Source organism: Rana temporaria, chromosome 1 (genome assembly GCF_905171775.1).
Source record: "Rana temporaria chromosome 1, aRanTem1.1, whole genome shotgun sequence".
Taxonomy (NCBI): Eukaryota; Metazoa; Chordata; class Amphibia; order Anura; family Ranidae; genus Rana; species Rana temporaria.
Genome location: NC_053489.1, coordinates 383,057,732 through 383,079,042, shown reverse-complemented (window position 1 = coordinate 383,079,042; position 21,311 = coordinate 383,057,732). Strand labels below are relative to the sequence as shown.

General features: G+C 43.9%; 1 protein-coding gene across 1 annotated transcript in view; it reads right to left on the bottom strand.

Annotated features, from left to right (window-relative positions):
- SEMA6B (semaphorin 6B) overlaps positions 1–21,311 on the bottom strand; it is a 1,705,299-nt gene that overhangs the window by 1,167,971 nt on the left and 516,017 nt on the right. The gene's annotated exons all lie outside the window — the stretch shown is intronic.

Below are 21,311 nucleotides of genomic sequence, written 5' to 3'. Positions count from 1 at the left end.
TCGTGAAGAGGCCCTTGTCCTCATCAACATGGGGACATGTTGAGGGCATGCGGCCTGGTACGGCTCAGGGGGGGGGGGGCGCTCGCTCATACCCATTCCAGACTGGCCAGGCAGCGTGCTCAGATAAGGGTCTGGTATGGATTTTGGGGGAACCCCCATGCCGATTTTTTGGCGTAGGAGTGCCCCCTTAAAATCCATACCAGACCTAAGGGCCTGGCATGCTCCTGAAGGGGAACCCACACTGTTTTTTTATTTAAAATTTGGCGAGGAGTTTCCCTTCATGATCAGCGTAACAAAAACCCATGCCGGTGTTTTATTTAACCACTTCCATACCACGCCTATTCTGGAACTTCTCTCTTTCATCATTTTTTTACTAGAAAATTACTCAGAACCCCAAACATTATATATATTGTTTTAGAAGACACCCTAGGGAATAAAGTGGCGGTCATTGCAACGTTTTATCTCCAATGGTATTTGCGCAATAATTTTTCAAACGCCTTTTTTTTTTTTCATGAATTAAAAAATAACAAAACAGTAAAGTTAGCCTAATTTTTGGGGATAATGTGAAAGATGATGTTACACCGAGTAAATAGATACCTAACTTGTCACGCTTTAATATTGCACACACTCATAGAATGGCGCCAAACTTCGGGACTTAAAAATCTCCATAGGCGACGCTTGAATTTTTTTTACAAGTTATCAGTTTAGAGTTACAGAAGAGGTCTAGTTCTAGAATTATTGCTCTCGCTCTAATGCACGTGGCAATGCCTCACATGTGTGGTTTAATCGGCGTTTACATATGTGGGCGGGACTTACATGCGCGTTCGCTTCTGAGCGCGAGCTACTAGGGACAGGGGCGTTTTATTTTTTTATTTTTTTCACAGATTTTTTTTTTAGTTTTGCACTTTTTTTTACCTTTTTTTGTGATCACTTTTATTAATATTACAAGGAACGTAAACACCCTTGTAATAGAAATAGTGTGTGACAGCTCCTCTTTATGGAGAGAGCTGGAAAGCATGAGATCGAGGAAAAAAATGTCACTGATCTCATGCTTTTAGCCATGATTGCAGCTTTTTTTATGTTTTTAAATCTCTATGCTCCTCATTCAGCGGCGGACGATTCGTTCTCTAGGCCTCCGGTGGCACGGGAGAGCCCGGAGAAGCACCGGATGGCGGTGGGTAAGAACGATCAAGCGGCGGAACTGCGCGATATGATCGTTCTTATGGTGCGCACAATCGCCGCCTGTAAAAAAGGAAATCTGAATGATGCCTGTAGCTGCACCCATCATTCAGATATCCCCCACTGAAATCCAGGACGTCATATGACATCCTACGGTACGGAAGTGGTTAAAATTTGCCTTGGAGTCAGGGCCGGTGCTACCACTAGGCAGTCGCCTAGGGCACACTGGAGAGAGGCAGGGGCACTACCACCCAGGGCGCCCGGCCACCGGTGATCCTACTCCCTCTCAGCACATAGTGTTGAGCAGAATACGCCATATTCGATTTCGCGATATATCTCGAATATATAGTCGAATATTCGAGATATATTCGCTAAATTCGAATATTCGTGATATTTTATCGAAATGAAATGATTGCGAATTTTCGCTATTGCGAATGCGAAAATAATTGCGAAATTTCGATAACTGCGGTAGGAGCACTCTGATTGGCTCAGAATATTCGTGATATTTTATCGAAATTTCGCAAAATGCGAATGCGATATTGATGGCGAAATTTCGACAACAGTGCTAGGAGCACTCTGATTGGCTCAGAATATTCGTGATATTTTACAATACAAAATAATTGCGAATATTCGGCAAATGCGGAAGGAGCACTCTGATTGGCTCAGAATATTCTTGATATTTTACAATACAAAATAATTGCGAATATTCGGCAAATGCGGAAGGAGCACTCTGATTGGCTCAGAATATTCGTGATATTTTACAATAGAAAATAATTGCGAATATTCGGCAAATGCGGAAGGAGCACTCTGATTGGCTCAGAATATTCGTGATATTTTACAATAGAAAATAAAAAGTGTTTTGCATTGGTGGTGATTCTTTACTCTATCCATCTGTCACAGCCGTTTGTCAATCAAACACCTTGAAGATTGAACACGTTCATGCTGCATGCTTTGGACTTTTTTTCACTTCACATATCAAAGACATTTTTATGAAAGATTATTTTTCTATTATTGGGACTATATTTCTTTATATATTTGTTTCACTGTGTATTTCACAAGTTATTTGCGCTTGCTTATTTTATAATTTGCCCACATGTCTTGTCACTAGACATATTTTTTATTCTTGTAGAGCGACTCCATTTTCTGTCTTGTATTAATTTATGTTGTATAACATTTTTGAGTTGCTGCTGTATTCTCCCCTTTTTTTAAGGTATGCGCAATTTTTTCCTTCTTACAAAAAAAAATAATATCAAACATACAAATATTCATAACAGAAACATACACAAAGCCCCCCCCCCCCCTTTTGCATCAGAGACAATCAGAGTTCTCCTACCACAGTTATCGAAAATTCGCAATCATTTTCGCATTCGCATTAGCGAAAATTCGCAATTTTTTTTTTTTTTATATTCGGCAACATAAAAGGATCACCTCAGCTTAGCTACTCGGCCCAGGGTCTCTAATCATACCAGCAATGCTTTTAGACGTCGATAGGATGTGATCTGTTTTAAAAATAAAATTGAAAAAATGCGAATATTCGGAATAGCGAATATTCACCGCGAAATTCGAAATATATCGCGAATACTCGAATATGCCATATTCGAGCCGAATATTCGCAATACGAATATTCGTGAGCAACACTACTCAGCAACTAACGCAACAGGCAGCCGCTCCACTCTACAGTCCCTCCTTACAGTGTTAGAGGCACTGGCACAGCAGCGGTGGAGTAATGGAGGAAGGAAAGAAAACATCCCCTGTGCGCCCCTGATCATCACAGTGCCACTGGCAGTGAGTGTGACCTGTCTGTGTACCTGCGGTCACATCGTTACCGTCCACACCAGTCTGCCTCTGATGTACCGCTCCACCTCCGCTACAGCCAGCCAGCTCTGCCTCTGAGCCTCTGCCTTTATGCCCAGTGCTGCCTGTGTCCATACGCTGCATGTCCCCCCCCCCCCCTCCATCATGGAGGTTTCTCTCTCTCTTTTTCCTATTGCGGCAGCCAGCGCAAGATGTACAGTACCCTGTCGCCAAGAACCAGAGCGATGAGATCACGCTGAAAGTACAATAACGGCGGCAGGTACTGTATGTCCCTTAGGGTGGGACCTGGGCCCCCATACCCATTTTAAGGCCAATAGCTAGAAGATAAGCCAGCCAAGTGGGGACTAGCAAAATGAACAACCGTCATCTATGACACGCTCCGGCATCATCTGCGAGTATCACGCATGTGCGGGCGGTGCTCTCCAGGATAGGGGATCCCTGGCTCCCAGGTTACGTGTTCACGCCCACTGATGCAGATGACGCCGCCCCCATCGGGCCGCGTCACTGCATAGAGAGGAGTAAAAAACAGCCCTACCAACACACATCAGCAGCGCAAGCTCTGCTGGCTTTACCCCTAACAACTTGCGGCTTTACCCCTAACAACTTGCGGCTTAGGTAAAACTTTGCTCTGATCTCTTTGCACAGCTGTGTTATTTTCGTTTCTACCTTTTTATCGACAATCCTGCTTATTGGGTGCACTGTACCTCTTTGCAGGTCAAGTCTGGCAATCTGCTAACGTGGAGGCTGAACAAGCTCTCCAGGACAGCTGAATTTTCACCTTAAGGTAATTATGATCAATCAGTGGGACTCTGAGTATGTGTCAGTCGACACTTATCTTACTTTATGGGCTCCACATATTTATATCAAGTATAAAGGGAAATAGGGGAAAGGGAAGGCGCAAGGCAACCACTAATATATAGGTAATTAGTGAAAGTACCTATAGCTGGTCATAACTAAAAAAAGGGGGAACAGGGGGAAGGGAATGGCCTGAAAGGGGTTACTATAGCAACAAATAATGATCTAAATAGTATTCTGATACAAAAGGATTTATTGTGGTATCAAATAAGTATAAAAAGTACAGTCATTGACGAATTATATGGAAAAAATTTAACCATTTAAAAGAAATTAATTGCCATAAACGAGTATAACAAACAGGACTCACAATTAACAACACAAAAACACGACACTAGTCTGAACGTTTGTTGATTCAGCCACGAGTACCATGCACTTCATATAATCAGTTGGTTAATTTGGCTGACAAGAAAATAGTGGGGGCTATTAGTAATTCAGGAAAATAATACCTGATAGCCCCTTCTTGAGTCAATAAGTGCTTTTGCAGGAGGCTGAACCCTGTGTGTAGGAAGGGGGGGAGGGGCGGAGAGCAATGGGAATGTAACTATGGGACCTGTTAAATTACTTCACCTTCATATATAGAGAATGGAGGCCATGAGAATACTCTAATTAGGCAAAGTATTGGTTGTAGTGGTCCTAAAGTACACAAAGTTGAAGAGCTGTTCAATCAGTTTGAATATATCAGCAGAGAATAAGTTAGTGATGTTAGTCAAAGCAGTCTTAGCAAGCAGGTTCCTGTTAGATCTATTAGTATCCACTGAGCAGGAGTGGATTGGGTTAATCAGCTTTATTTTTGTTTACAAACGGTTTATTGAAAAATAAGTCTCAGTACAGTTTAAACGAAGATTGGCAAGGAGTACAAAAATGCATATATCAGCTGTGAACATCTGTGAAAAATAAGCATACCAGTTATTCAAGGATTAGAAAAATTGGTCATGGCCTGTATAAAAGGCTACTTGGTAACACAATACATTGATGTAAGAACCTAATAAATTAGTGTAATGGCAGAGGAAAAAAAAGGAGATAACAGACTCATCTTGTTTCAATGAATCAACAAGGACAGGTCCCAAGGTTTCCATTTCTGATCGTATATATTCATAGTGTCATATAAGGTGTGATGAATACGTTCAGCTAGTTTGATGGACAACATACGATCCATAATTTGGGACCATGGCACAGTGGAGGAACGCCAGTTGAAAGCTATAGCCCAGTGTATTGATGTGAGCAAGGTGTGTATTAGCCTACTGTGGGCTATAGGAATGTCAGGGATAGGATAAAAAAGGAGGCACATTTTAGGTGTCAGTTCTATTCTTCTACCTGTTATCTGTTCTATTTTGATGCTGACTTGTTGCCATGTATTTTTGAGGTGTGGACAATCCCAGAAGGTGTGTATGAGGGAACCCTGTACTGGGCAACCTCTAAAACATAGGGGAGAAATTGCAGGATAGAATGAATTAATTCTGTCAGGAGTAAGGTACCATCTATATTGAAGTTTAATAGCGGATTCCCTAATGGAGGCTGTTTTGGTGCATTTCCGTAGGTTATTTGTCATGCTGTCCCATTGTTCCATAGAGAAGGATTCATCATGATCTGATTCCCACTGCAACATTTGGCGTGTTTTGTCTGGTAAATTGTGTTCATTTAGGTTTCTATACATCTAAGAAATCAAGCCCCTGTCTCGGGGTGAAGTAAGACAAATTCGTTCAAATATTGTGATGGGGGTTTGGAGGGAGAGTGAAAAGTTTATTTGATAAAATAGTTTGATATTATTGTAGTCTGAGAGTTCAGTATCTTTAAGTTTATACTCTGTCTGCAAATCTGAGAATGTGCGAAAAGTATTATTTTTAGTAAATGCCTTTAGGTTAGATAGATTGAGGAGTCGCCAAACAGAATATTGGTCAGAGGCTAGGGGAGGGATCTCTGAGGAGATGTTAAATTTATGTTTGTGTCTAGGGTTGCCACCTCATCCCTTTAAAAAGGAACACATCTGAATTACACAGATTCTGAGGCTAATTTAATGCAGATAAGGCACCAAGTGAGTTTAATTACCTCCTTAATCAGCCACAGAACCTGTGTAATTCAAATGTGTTCCTTTTTAAAGGGATGAGGTGGCAACCCTGTTTGTGTCTGTGCCATAGTAGTAGATCTTGATGTACTACTTTGTTAATGTGGCCCATGCTTTGTGTTTTAAAAGATTTGGACCATAGAAGGCCTTGGAGGTGGAATGGTAGGACAGATTGTTCTTCAAATTCCAGCCACGGGATATGGCTAGAAGGAGCATACCATTGTGTGAGTTGTGTATATCTGGCTGAAAGATAGTATAGCCATAAATTGGGTACACTCAACCCACCCCTTGATTGAGGTCTAAACATCAGAGCATATCCAAATCTAGATTTTTTATTGTGCCATATGAACTTGTTTATATCTCTCTGTATAGAATCTAGGGTGCTTTTAGGTACCAGGATAGGGAGTGCTCTAAAGAAGAAAAGTAGTTTTGGTAGTATAACCATCTTGGTAGCCACTATCCTACCCATAAAAGACATATGGAATGCTGACCATGACTTGAGTAAATCTCTAATGTTTTGGAGTAATCTAGGGTAGTTTTTGTAGTATAGGGTCTTGTGGGATGGGGTGATATTGATGCCTAAGTATCGGAAGGAATCTAAACTCCATTGAATGGAAAATTTCTCTTTTAATATGGCAGTCAAATCAGGGGAGCAGTTGACTGGCAGAGCAGAACATTTAGATAAATTTATGCTTAACCCTGAGAGGTCATGAAACGTATCTAAGGTCTTGATTAGGTTCGGTAGTGAAGTTAAAGGTTCAGTGAGAAACAGGAGAACGTCATCCGCACAGAGACTTAATTAAAATTCTTTCGAACCTTTTGTGTACCCTTTGATGTTGGTATCATTGAGGATGGCACAAGCAAGGGGCTCAATAGCAAGAGCAAACAGTAGAGGGGATAAGGGGCAGCCCTGTCTTGTGCCTTTACTCAATGGGAAGAAATCTGAATTATGGCCGGGGAGCCTGATACGGGTATGTGGATCGTGGTATAAGGCTTTAAATCCATGTAGAAATTCGTCACCTATACCATATCTAGGGGGAAGCGAGTCTAAGTAGGACCAACTGATGCTATCAAAAGCTTTATGAATATCTAAACTAAGTAGTAGTGTGGATCTTGTATGAAGGTTAGCGTATTGGATGATGTTTGTTGCTAATCTTATATTCAATAAGTGGGGAAGACTAGCCTCCTCTTATATCTCTTAATCTTATATTGTCTGTAATTTGCCTGTCCGGAATAAAACCTGATTGATCCGGGTGGATAAGGGGTGAGAAGACCGAGGCCAATCTGTCTGCTAATATTTTACCAACATTTTTTAGGTCATTGTCTATAACTGAGATCGGGCGGAAGTTCTGTGGGGATGAGTGGTCCTTGTTTGGTTTGGGTAGAAGAGACATATTAGCTAGGAGCATTTCGGAGGGGAATTGATTGCCTTGTAGAATATGGTTGAATAGTTTCACGAGATGGGGAATTAAAACTGATGCAAACTTTTTGTAGTATGATGAAGAAAAGCCGTCGGGGCCTGGGGCTGTGGAGGTCTTTAGTGAGCCTATAATCTTGATTATTTCCGTTTCTGTGCAGGGTGCATTCAATACCTCGCTTTGTTGGGTTGATAGAGTGGGAAGCGGGATTTCATCTAGCCATTGCGTCGAGGATTGCTTCGGCGTGTTTTGTGGAGATGATAGAAGTTTCTTATAAAATTTAAAAAAAACCTCCATGACTCCTTTAGGATGGGAGACTAAGTTGCCTGCAGAGTTTCTCAGTTTATAGGTGCGGGGAGGTTTCGTAGATTGGTTCAGTTTTCTGGCAAACATAGTGGACGTAGAGTTACTATGTAATAAGAATCTTGCTTTTGACCATCTAAGGGCTTTTTCTGTATCTGAGGTTAGTAGAGTATCTAGGGCTGTACGTTTCTCTTGGATTTGTTTTAGTATATCACTGGAGGGGGATTGATTGTGTTTATGATATAACTTGTCCAGATCTCTAGTTAATGTTTTTATATCAGACAGCTTAATCCTGTTTTTAGTAGAAGCCATCTTGATTAGATGGCCTCTCATGACTGCCTTATGGGCCATCCATAGAGACGTGGGAAGAGTGTCTGGGGAAGAGTTAAGTGTAAAGTATTCTTCTAAGTTGGATGTTAGCTGTTGGATATTCAAATGGTCTGTTAGTAGTGCATCATCAATGCGTCATTTGTGAGGAGTGTCAGCAAGACCTATTTTGGAAGTGGTGAAAGATACGATCTGGTAATCTGACCAGGGGCAAGAGTGGATGTCTGCTTTTGATGAATTAGCAACTAAAATCGGAGTGCAGAAAATGTAATCTAATCTAGCGGAGCAGTCATGAGGGTGTGAGTAAAAGGTGTAATTTTTGATGCCAACGTTGTGGGCCCTCCACGTGTCAATGAGTTGGTAGTTTAGTAGTGTGCGATTTAATGTTTTAGGGAAGGCTTTAGATGTGGGTGCTACTTTGCTTCTATTTAAGGATGAGTGAGCGGCTAAATTGAAGTCTCCGCCTACGGGTTAATCAGCTTTAAATTATGTCAACCATGCATGGACAATTCTATGGTTAATGGTGAGAGGAGTAAAATATCGTTGGATAATCAGGATTAAATAAACATCTTGTTCATAGCGTTTAAGATGGTATATAAACGCGGGTAGCCACTAGTGTTGAGCGGAATACGCCATATTCGATTTCGCGATATATCACGAATATATAGACGAATATTCGAGAAATATTCGCCAAAATCGAATATTCGTAATATTTTATCGAATAAACAATATTGCGAAATTTCGCTAATGCGAATGCGAAAATGATTGCGAAATTCTCGTCCGCGCAGGCGCGCGAACAACACACGAAAACGGAGATCATTTCCTGGATCTTTGCCAGTCGAATTTCGGATCGCGATTTTGTGCTGCACTGCGAAGCGAAGATGGTGGGGAGTAACTTTTCATCTAGTGAGGAAAAACTGCCGATTAGTGTAAGTAATTTCACCACTGTTTTTTCATTATCTTTAACTGCATTTTAGACTAGTTTAAAAGTTAGGATATAAGATCATATATTAGTATTTCCCAAACAGTGTGTCTCCAGCTCTTGCAAAACTACAACTCCCAGCATGCCTGGACAGCTGCAGACACCCTGGTTGGTAAATGTGTATTTAGGCACTTTCCTTGCTATTTAGCATAATTAACATGTTGTGGACATAGGACGTATGCGAACGTCCTGACTTCAGGGTCCTTAAGGCCCAAGGACGTTCGAATACATATCGCCCTTTAGATATTGCAGAACTACAACTTCCAGCATGCCTGGGCATGCTGGGACTTCTAGTTTTGCAAGTTCTGCAGGCCCACATATTTCAGACCACTATTGGATTGGATTGGATTGGAATAAATACTTATAGAGCGCCGAATGCGAGTTGTAAAAAACTCGCGTCTAAGCGCTTACCAACAAGCTGGGGGTATCCAGTTCCCATGAGCAAAAAGAAGAAACTAGGACATCTAAGTAAAAGAGGGGAACAGACAAGAAATAAACAGAAATATAAAAAGAAGGGGGGGGGGGGTGTCAGGGCACAAAAAGCCTATCCCTACTCCCTGACTATGGACCGCAGCCTGGGATTAAGGCAGCGTCCTGCTAAGGGCTTGGAAGGCCAAGTCTCTATCTGTAGGCTTGTGAAAAAAGAAGTGTTTTCAAGCCCTTACGGAAGGCCATCAAGGAGGAGGATGCTCGGAGCTGATCAGGGAGCTGGTTCCAAAGAGAGTTCCCCATTGTTTGGAGCCGGCGGCCACCTTTTGAAGCTGATCGACTAGATTGAATAATTGCTAACAGGGCGTCAGTAGAGCGAAGCTCTCTGGGTGGACAGTAGTGTTGTGTCATATTCGATAAGTACATCGGACCTAGTTGCCAATAGGCCCGAAACACCAGACAGAGTGTCTTGAAACTCAACCCGTTTTGCTATCGGGAGCCAGTGTAGATTCTTAAGCACCGGGGAGATGTGATTCCGCCTTGGGCAGTTTGTGACTAGGCTTGCAGCATGATTCTGTGTAATCTGCAATCGTTTTATCCACTTCTGTGGGAGCCCTAGAAAGAAAACATTAGAACAATCTAACCTAGAGTGGATAAGTCCATGAACTAAGATCATACGGTTGTGCTGAGTGAAAAGATTCTTAATTTTCCGTAATAATTGCAGATGATAGTTGGCTGATTTTATGCAATATTTTGCGTGAGGTACGAAGCTTAGTTCAGCATCAAAAATTATACCCAGATTTTTTACCTGCTTAGCTGGAGTTGGGGCAGGGCCAAACGAGGATGGCCAGGCAGGTAAAAAGGTAGAGTTGGCCTGTGGGCCGATCAGCAAAAGCTCAGTTTTTCATTATACACGGGTCTCTAAACTGTGGCACTCTAGATGCAGCAAAAGTAAAATTCTTAGCATGCACTGACAGACCATGCCTGATGGGAGTAGTAGTTTTGCAACAGCTGGAGGTGCACTGGTCTTGAAACCCTGAGTTAGGTAACAAACTCGCAGTGTTTTGCAACCATTGTGCCTCCAGCTGTTGCAAAACTACAACTCCCTGCATGCAACTGGCTGCAATAACCCCCCCCCCCTCCCCCCATGTGAATGTACAGGGTACATTCACATGGGCTGGGGCTTACAGTCTGCTTCTAGCTGAAGCAAATTTGGCGCTGCAGCTCAAACCCTCAGCGGGAAACTACTGTGAACCCCACTCCCCTCTGACTGTACCATAAAAACACTACACCACACTAAATAAAAATAAAAAAACACAACATATACACATACCCCTACATAGCCACCCTCCCCTCCACAATAAAAAAAAAAACGTCTGGTACGGCACCGTTTCCTAAACGGAGCCTACAGCTGTTGCAAAACAACTCCCCAGTATTACCGGACAGCCATTAACTGTCCAGGCATGCTGGGAGTTAAAGTATAATTGTTGTACAGCTGGTGACGGTGAGCTACATGGTGTATCAGAGCATGCTGGTAGTTGCAGTTTTTAAATAACATCAACTCCATTATTTATTCAAAATTAATTAATCAAAAAGTCAAACGAAACAAACATATTATTGTTCCTATATAAAGATAGGGATGAAAAAAAATAATCTATTGTACAGGCCCAGTATAAGGGTCAAAAAATAATTATAGCGGTCAGATGAATAGCAACTCATTTCTCCCCTATACGTGTATCCTGTGTTGTTGTTACTCATATATACATAATTATGCAAATGATAATGGCTGCTATATTTATGCAAAAAAGGTGGCGACCAAAATGGCAAGATATAAAATCTGTCATGTTACCCCTGTCATTGATTAATAAGGCGAGAATGCTTCCAATTGTTGAATACCATACATTTACGTCATATATCCAAAAGGGTTTAAACAAAAGTATTATAATATACTTTGTTCTTCATCTTGCAGAGGTTCCTGCAACAGGAATACGATCAGATCCGCAGGCAGCAGGAAAAAAAAATTGTCAGCTCCCTATTGCGGGAGTTACGCAATGTGCATGGCGGCACACATGACCGCATGGCCATCTTAAAAAAGTGGTCGGATCTAAAGAGGCACCACATGGGCCAGGTCACACAGATCCGGGATGAATTCTATCCAGGTAAGTTATTGGTGACAGTTATGTAAGGTCATATGTAATTAACCTTAGGGCAGATGTTGTTAACCCAGACGCCATGTTGTGGTAACATATATCACCACCCAAGGTATTCATAGTACTGTTGAAAAAAGACATGGGACAGCAGACAGGAACACTTATTAACTATAATTAAACTAAATAAACAAGACACCCCATTAATGTACTAATACTGGCCGAGGCTGCTTTATTATTGGATTTCAGACATATATTTTAAATAAATACTTTAATAACTTAAAAAACAGACTAGTCACTACGGCTCAGGCTGTACCTAAATATATTCCAACTTTAAAATGTATCCAACAACAACTAAACTAAACAGATTTGTCACCCTTTGTATAATTAAATTTTTTTTATTATTTTTTTTTTTAAAAACAAAGGTGACCATCCCACATAATTAGCAGCCGCGACAAAAAGAAAAGAAAAAATGGGGGGGAGGGAAACACCACAGTCCCGTCTACTGAGGCGACTGAGAGCAAGGCTGACGGAAACCCTACTTATATACCCCTAACTAACACTGGATTTTTCCTGAACCAACTGGTAGCAGGCCCACAGGCCTAAAAAGTGCGGGAAAAGCACGTGTAGGCCGCGTGATCACCTCGTGTTCACCAAAAAAAATGGAAAAACACGTTTTCCAGCTAACTAGGCCACGTGAGGACCAGCTTACACCTAAAGAGCCCTATTAGGTTCCCAAAAGGGGAACTTGAAACCGTCACTACTAATTTTATTAAGTCCTGCCGCTTTCCCATGAGAAAAGGGGGAATTGAAACCTTCTCCCCCTTTTCTATCATTATTCCATCAAGTTAAACCATGGAATTAAAGTGGTGGTGTGGTGGGTTAAAGGGGAAGGGGTGGTATTTTATTACTCAACTAGCTGAATACCCGGTGTTGCCCGGTCTTCCTATCTTAACCTTTTGGGGAGGAAAATGAAGAGACCACAGTCCCATATACTCGCATGGGACTTGAAACAAAAACCCATCTTTTATATAAGGGTGTAGGTAAGGGTTAATTTAACTGTCATATATTTTTATTTGGCATATAAGTAATATGTGTACCAGGTATTATTGAAATATCTCCAGGCGTACAGAAGTTATGTGGGAACATACATTTCCCATTGATTTGCATGGGACTTTAAACAAAAACCCCGACCCTCACAAATGGGGGTAGTTAAGGGATAAATTAACTATCCTATAGTTTAAGTGGACATATAAGTAACATGTGACCAAGTGTTATCAAAATATCTACAGCCGTTATGAAGTAACATGTATTTCCCATAGAGTTGAATGGGACTTTAAAGAAAAACCCCGACCATGGCAAATGGGGGTGGGTAAGGGTTAAACCACCTATCCTATGTTTGTTGCTGACATATAAGTAACATGTGTGCCAAGTTTCATATTAATATCTTTAGCCGTTTGGACGTGATGCTGGAACATACATACATACATACACACACACGTTGAGTTTTATATATATAGATTACCACTAAATTCCTGTGGTAGGCGTGGGGTTATAATAGTAATCCTGTGTACCCCATCAGGCCCTTTTTTTAACATGAGATTGTCTGAACAAAACAAAGGAAACAAAAACAGCTCATTTTACCATGGTGGCAGCCCAGCTCACACTCAGTCCCCTGTAGTGCCCGCAAGACCCTTTAATATAACATTATCCCATTGGTTAACTGTCTATATAAATAAATTTGTATTCATATACAATACAGCAGAGTACACAGAATTTGCATACGTTATTAGAAAACATTTTTACATATCTGAACATTGTGTTATTATAGGAGCTCCTCTACCATCTGTGCGCCCCAAGCGCACAAGGCGACAGGCTGCAGAGGAGGAGGATGAAGAGGAGGAGCAGGAGGAGCAGGAGGAGGATGCAGAGGAGGAGAGGGATGAGGAGCAGCCAGGGCCCTCCCAGTCGCCACCCCCAGCTCCTGTTGAGGAGCAAGAGGAGGAGCTGCAACCCCCCCCCAAACTTCCGGTGGTGGATCGGCTGATGGAGAAGAGGAGCAGGAGGATGAGACGGTTCCTGTGAGCCTCAGTCAGGAGGGTAAATATGTGCACAAAGATTAATAACATTTCAACAATAAGATGTAGATATAAAAATGGACAGCATTTAAAGCGCACCCATCAGATTTCAGAACAATAATATGGTATTTATGATAGAAGTATATGTGCTAGACACATAACAATTGTATAGACATGATAATGATTGTTTAATAAGCAACATAAATATTTTATTTATTTGGTAACGGTCTTTGAAATCCACATTTTTTTTCTTATATCCTAACAGTTTTAAAAAAGATGGAGAAAAAACAAACTGTCATGCAGAGGATCAATGACAAAATCCTCTCAAATCAGCGGAAAATTTGGTTTCTAGACCTCCAAAATCAACAGCTGGCGAAACAGCAGATAACGAATTTTGCTGAGATGGCAGAGCTTCAGAAGCTCATGCATAATTACATTTGATTTTTTTTTTCTTTTAATAAAAAATGTTATTTTTTTTAAATGTTTCCTTTCTTATTGAGATTGTTAGTTTTTTCAACACATCTAACTTCACATCTAACACATCAACATCAACATCAACATCAACACATCTAACTTCATAATAACCAAAAACATTTTATAATATTATTTTATTTAACACAAACCTAAGACAAACTAAGACAAACTAAAAAACACGGACACAGACACGACTAACACAAACTAAACTGTTGAAAAATTAATATACAAAAGCAACAATATATATATAGATATAGAGAGAGAGCGAGAGAGAAAGAGAGAGAGAGTGCAGATTTTGCAGACAGGCTAATGGTTGCAGTATAAAGGGCGCAAACCAGGGTTTAACATAAAGTTCAGTGTTCACACTTGCTGTTACGATCCGGTCTGGTAGCTTGTAGCGGAGGCTGTTGGTGGATCCGCTGTGCCAGAGAGGTCATGAAGCATTACTCAGCATGAAGGCAGCAGCAGTAGTATTAAAATATAATGTAATTATCACACAGGCAACATTTGCAAGCAGTAGTGGTAATAGTACTAGATAGCATCTAAACACTTGGGCAAGACTTTACAGCAGCAGTAGTGGTAATAGTAGTATATAGTGGCAAATAACTTGTGACATAGGTGTCGTGAGCAGCAGCAGTAGTAGTAATAGTAGACAATATAGTGTCAAATCACTCGGGCAAGAGGTGCCATGATGAACAGCAGCAGCAGCAGCAGTGGTAATAGTAGTATAGAGTGGCAAATAACTTGTGACATAGGTGTCGTGAGCAGCAGCAGTAGTAGTAATATTAGACAATATAGTGTCAAATCACTCGGGCAAGAGGTACCATGATGAACAGTAGCAGCAGCAGTGGTAATAGTAGTATAGAGTGGCAAATAACTTGTGACATAGGTGTCGTGAGCAGCAGCAGTAGTAGTAATATTAGACAATATAGTGTCAAATCACTCGGGCAAGAGGTGCCATGATGAACAGCAGCAGCAGCAGTGGTAATAGTAGTATAGAGTGGCAAATAACTTGTGACATAGGTGTCGTGAGCAGCAGCAGTAGTAGTAATATTAGACAATATAGTGTCAAATCACTCGGGCAAGAGGTACCATGATGAACAGTAGCAGCAGCAGTGGTAATAGTAGTATAGAGTGGCAAATAACTTGTGACATAGGTGTCGTGACTGAGCAGCAGCAGTAGTAGTAGTAGACAATATAGTGTCAAATCACTCGGGCAAGAGGTACCATGATGAACAGTAGCAGCAGCAGTGGTAATAGTAGTATAGAGTGGCAAATAACTCGTGACATAGGTGTCGTGTGCAGCAGCAGTAGTAGTAATATTAGACAATATAGTGTCAAATCACTCGTGCAAGAGGTGCCATGATGAACAGCAGCAGCAGCAGTGGTAATAGTAGTATAGAGTGGCAAATAACTCGTGACATAGGTGTCATGAGCAGCAGCAGTAGTATTAATATTAGACAATATAGTGTCAAATCACTCGGGCAAGAGGTACCATGATGAACAGTAGCAGCAGCAGCAGTGGTAATAGTAGTATCGAGTGGCAAATAACTCGTGACATAGGTGTCGTGACTGAGCAGCAGCAGTAGTAGTAATAGTAGACAATATAGTGTCAAATCACTCGGGCAAGAGGTGCCATGAACAGCAGCAGTGGTAAGAGTAATAAAAATGGCAAATCACTCGGGCAAGAGGTGCCATCATCAGCAGCAGCAGCAGCGGTAAGAGTAATAAAAATGGCAAATAGCTCGGGCAAGAGGTGCCATCACATCAGCAGCAGCAGTAGTAATAGAAAGTGGCAAATCTCTCGGACAAAAGGTGACAGCAGCAGTATGAGTAATATATCGGTACATAATCACTCAGCCTTTTGGCATTAGCAGTAGGAGCCCATATGGTGGCAAAATTACAAAAGCTTGAAGTTGCAGTAGCATGGTGATGAAATTTGAAAAGCAGAATGACACAGGCCTTAAGTAGCTGTAGCCTGACTATACCATAGTGCCTCATAATTTAAAAGTTTGATTAACGTTATTTCTATGCTATACGTGACTGTTTAAATTCATGATGAGCAATTACTTTTCAAAATAATGTGGCAGCAGCGTCAGGACTCCTTATAGTGGCTTAATGACACAGCATGGAAATATTTATGCCCTTAACACTACCTGCCCACTATGAGTTTCAAAGGTATACTGTAAATACATCAGGGAATAAATGACAAGGGACCCTTCAGCACCCTGAACCGACGGCGGGTGCCAGAAAGTCACCGCCGATCCAGGACTCATTCATCTTGATGAATGTGAGTATGTCCACGGGTCCTCTTGTCCGTGACCACCCCACCTGCCGCGTTGAATGTCCGCTCAGATAGTACGCTGGAGGGGGGGCAAGACAATAAGTCCAGCGCATACTGAGCGAGCTCGCGGCAGGTGTCCAATCTGGCAACCCAGTACTCCATGGGGTCGTCGGTGCTCATACTGTCAGAAGCACCGACGGACGCCATGTAGTCTGCCACCATGTGGGCCAGCCGCTGGTGGTGACTGCTGCTGCTGCTGCTGCTGGTACTGGGTCGCTCAGATTGGAAGAACATCCTCATCTCACCCATTAGGTCCCCTGCTCGGCTGCTGCTGCTGCTGCTGGGTGCAGCCACCTGCTTGGTGAGATGAGGGGGGACAACTGGAGGCCGGGGAGTTGCCTGCTCCAACCGGCTGACTATGCGTGCCTGCAGTTCCTCCATCCGGCGCTGCCTCCGGCTGGCTGGGAGGAACTGCTCCAGATTCCCCTTGCACCTTGGATCTAAAAGGGTGGCCATCCAAAATTCATCCCTCTCCTTGATAGTCTGAACCCGGGGGTCCCTCCTGAGGCATCTCAGCATGTGGGCAGCCATGGGGAAGAGCACAGCCCGCTGTGACTCCTCATGGCTGCCCGGGTCCATGACGTCCGACTCTTCATACTGGAGGCGCTGCTGCTCGCGCTCAGAGATGCCCAACCCCCGGACTATCGGTGCCCCCAACACCGGCTCTCCCGCCTGACCAGGCCCTGACTCCAGGACGACACCAGTAACCTCCTCATCATCATCATCATCCTCCTCCTCCTTGTCTTGGGCCTGGTCTTGGTGGAGCAGTCTTGCCTCCTGCTCCACCAAGGCACTCTCCCCAGCTTCGAGCAGGCGATCTAGTGCCCTGTCCAGCAGGAACACTATAGGGAGCACGTCATTGAGGCCGACATGCTCCCTGCTCACCATCTTGGTCGCCTGCTCGAAAGGGGCCAACACATGGCAGACCTGGTGTATCTGCCCCCACTCCGCACTGGTGATGTACGGGAGTGTTTGTGATGGCCCGGCAGTGCCTTGCTCCAGCAGGTATTCCTTCACCGCCCTTCGCTGCTCCCACAACCTCTCCAGCATGTGGAGGGTGGAGTTCCACCGCATCACACTGTCCACAATCAGCCTGTGAAGGGGCAGGCTCTTGTCCCGCTGCAACTTGGACAGGGACGCGGTAGCGGTTGGGGAGCGCCTGAAGTGGCTGGCAATCCTACGCACCCTTAGCACAATGTCACTCAACCCGGGATAGGTGCGCAGGAACTTCTGCACCACAAGGTTGAGGACATGTGCCAGACAGGGCACGTGGGTCAGACTGCCAGCCTGGAGGGCGGAGAGTAGGTTGCTGCCGTTGTCACAGACAACCATACCTGCCTGGAGCCTTCGGGGTGTCAGCCACTTCTGGACCTGAGCCTGAAGTGCGGTCAGCACTTCTTTTCCAGTGTGTCTCCGGTCCCCTAAACTAACAAGCTGGAGCACGGCCTGGCACACTTGAGTAGCTACGGGGCGCTTGCTGGGAGGCTCAGCAGCTGCGGAGACAGTGGCTTGACGGAGACCAGCAGTTCTCCCCTGGCCCCCCCGGGGCGGCACCACAAAATCTGATGCCGCCGATCCCTCCCCGGCGCCTCGGAGGGAAACCCAATGGGCCGTGAAACTGATGTACCGGCCCTGCCCATGCCTGCTGGTCCAGCCATCCATTGTGAGATGCGCCCTGTCTCTGACAGCGTGATCCAGCGACAGGGTTACATTCTGCACAATGTGCTGGTGTAGGGCAGGGACACCAGTCCTGGCAAAGAAATGGCGGCTGGGGACACGCCATTGGGGTTGGGCCTGCTCCAACATCTGCCTGAAGGGATTGCAGTCAACTATGTTGAAGGGAAGCAGATGTTGGGCAATAACCCTTGCCAGGAGCCCATTGAGGGAACGCACACGTCGGTCTCCAGGGGGGAAGGGAGTGGTGCGTTCGAAGGCGTCGAAAAGCGACGCCTGGCGCCGGACGGCAGTGCAGGACACAGACGAGGAGGGTGCTGTGGAAGTAGAGGTCTGGCTGCCGGTACCAGTACCTCTACTAGAGGGAGCGGGGGGCATGACCTGCTGGGAACAGATGAAGCTGTGGCAGGGGCTGCTGTACCCTGCTCACTTGTGGTGGTGGCGCTGCTACCACCACCACGCTTCATCTGGTCATACTCCCGCCAGTGATTAATTCTCAGGTGCTGGTTCAGGGCTGTGGTACCCACCCGAGCCAAGCACTTCCCTCTCTTCACCCTGGCACGACAGATATGGCAGATGGCTATGGTCTGGTTATCTGCTACCAGGGTGAAGTAGGCCCAGACAGGTGACTTCAGCGCCGCCCTCCTGTCAGATGGGGTGACGCTGACTTGCACCTGCTGGGACTCGGTGCGCACAGGTGGAGCTGCCTGCTGCTGCTGCTGCTGACACCTCCTGCTGCCATCACCAGTGGAGACCCTGACGCTGGTCTCCCTGGTGACCTGGCGCACCGTTTCTCCAGGGTGCCTACCTTCCTCATCGTCACTGCTGCTGTGAACCGACAAGGCACTGGCAGGTGGCACCCATGTTGTGTCACCATCGTCTTCGCCCCCAGATATGTCAGACCCAGGGCTGAAATGTGGTGGTCTGAGGGAACCAGCTGACATGGAGCCGCTAGCCTGGCTCCGCTGTCCCCTCACCGACGCCTGGGTCTGACTAGGTGCGGTTGTTTCCTGCACAAAAACAGCAGCACCACTTGGAAGGGATGTCTCTGGGATACTGACAGCAGGTACCCCATCCTCCTCCTCCATCATCCCTTCAAAAAGGTCCTGACCATCAGGACAGAACTGGATGTCTGCCTGATGCATGGCCTCCCCCAAGATATCCCTCTCACTGTCGCTGTCAAACAGTAAGAGGCTGGACTCTTGGGGGCTGGGGGTGGGTACTAAAGGCACCGGTGTACTGGTGGTGCTACTGGGAGTCGGGACTGACGACTCAGTGGCACTGCTGTGCCCCATATACTCCACCACTACTGGAGCCTGAGAAGGCAATATCGGGCGGATGCCCGATGGAAAAAACTCACGGATGAGGCGGACTCCCCTTCCACCTGATCCTCTACCACTAGTAGGGGCGCGAGAGGTACCCCGTGCTGGCAGCGACCCAGCACTGGGAGTAACTCCCCTACCCCTGCTGCCACGGCCACGTATGCTGCTCATACTTGCTGATGTGGGGGGGGGTAAACTTTATTGGGGGGGGGAAATGTGAGGAAGGAGTGTTTTTTTTTTTAACAAGGCAGACACGCAGACAAAGACGCAGACAAAGACGTAGACAGCTAATAAACTATAATAAAACTAGTACACCTAAAAGTTTTTTTTTTTTTTTTTTTACACTGACTGACAAGGACAAAGACGAGGACTACAAAAAAAAAATGCACTAAACAAACACTAACTACTTACACAAAGTTATATGACTATAAACTAAAGCTAATTTTTTTTTTTTTTTTTTTTTTTACACTGACTGACAAGGACTACAAAAAATAAAAAATAAATATGCACTAAACTAAACAAACACTAACTACTTACACAAAGTTATATGACTATAAACTAAAGCTACATTTTTTTTGTTTTTTTGTTTTTTTTTACACAAAACACAGACACTAAACACACACTAAACTAAGCTACCTTAAAGAAATGTACACTTACACTATGTACACTTACACTAACTACACAGAAATCTATCTAACACTAAGCTACACTAACCTGGACAAAACAACACAAATCTGAGCTTTTAAAAAAGCTGTTGGGTCTTTTGCTTTGAAAAAAGCAGTTTAGAATCAGGAAAATCTGAACTGAAATCACTATAGCAAGGAAGCACAATGCTGATGCTGTAAGCTGTAAGATCACACAAACACTCCACTCTCTCTAGCCACCTTGTGAATCTGCACTGAAATACTGCTGGGAGTGATCTTATATAATGGTCGTGCAGGCAGTTTCCTATTGGTTGCTATGGAGGTTGCTAACCTCTGACAACTGTGGTAGGAGAACTCTGATTGGCTCTGATGCAAAAGAAGGGCGGAGAAAATAATCGCGCAATATTCCTTTTGCCGAATATTCGCATTGCGAATATTCTGCAATATAAAATGATCGCTTCAGCTACTCGTCCAAGGGTCTCTAATCATACCAGCAATGCTTTTAGACGTCGATGGAGATCACTAGGATGTGATCTGTTTTAAAAATAAAATTGAAAAAAATACGAATATTCTGAATAGCGAATATTGACCGCGAAATTCGAGTTATGCGCGAATACTCGAATATGCAATATTCGAGCCGAATATTCGCAATACGAATATTCTTGAGCAACACTAGTAGCCACGAGAACACCAATATCAATTATATATATATATATATATATATATATATATATATATATATATATATGTATTGCCAACTGTACATTACCGGCTTGTCCGTTTAATCCAAAAGAGACGTCAAAGCGGGTTGGTTACGAGTGAATAACTCCCTAGTACAGACCTTTAGATGAAGTGGCAGCAGTAAATGTCCATGGAAATCACATGTTGGCAACGAGTGGCAGCAAATCCAGGTTGTAAATTTCATGCATCCGACGGTTTCTGTGTGTGCTTGCAGTTCCGCTCGTACTGCTAAGCTCTTCACGGCTCCCTCACCGCAATTTACCCCCGTCCCTCACACACGGAGGAAACGTCACGTGACAGCGCCGGGTGATGACGTCAACGCGTTTCGCCGTACTCAATGGCGTAGCTTCATCTCGGACGTTACTCGTCACCAGCTGCTATGCCTGTTTATGTGAATTGTTGAAAAACAGATCAGGTCCCATTATAGGGAGTACTGGAATACTTAATTATGGCAATTGTTCTTAATTCTGTATCATCATAGAACCGTTTTAGGAAGAGGAAGTAAAAAAAATTGTAA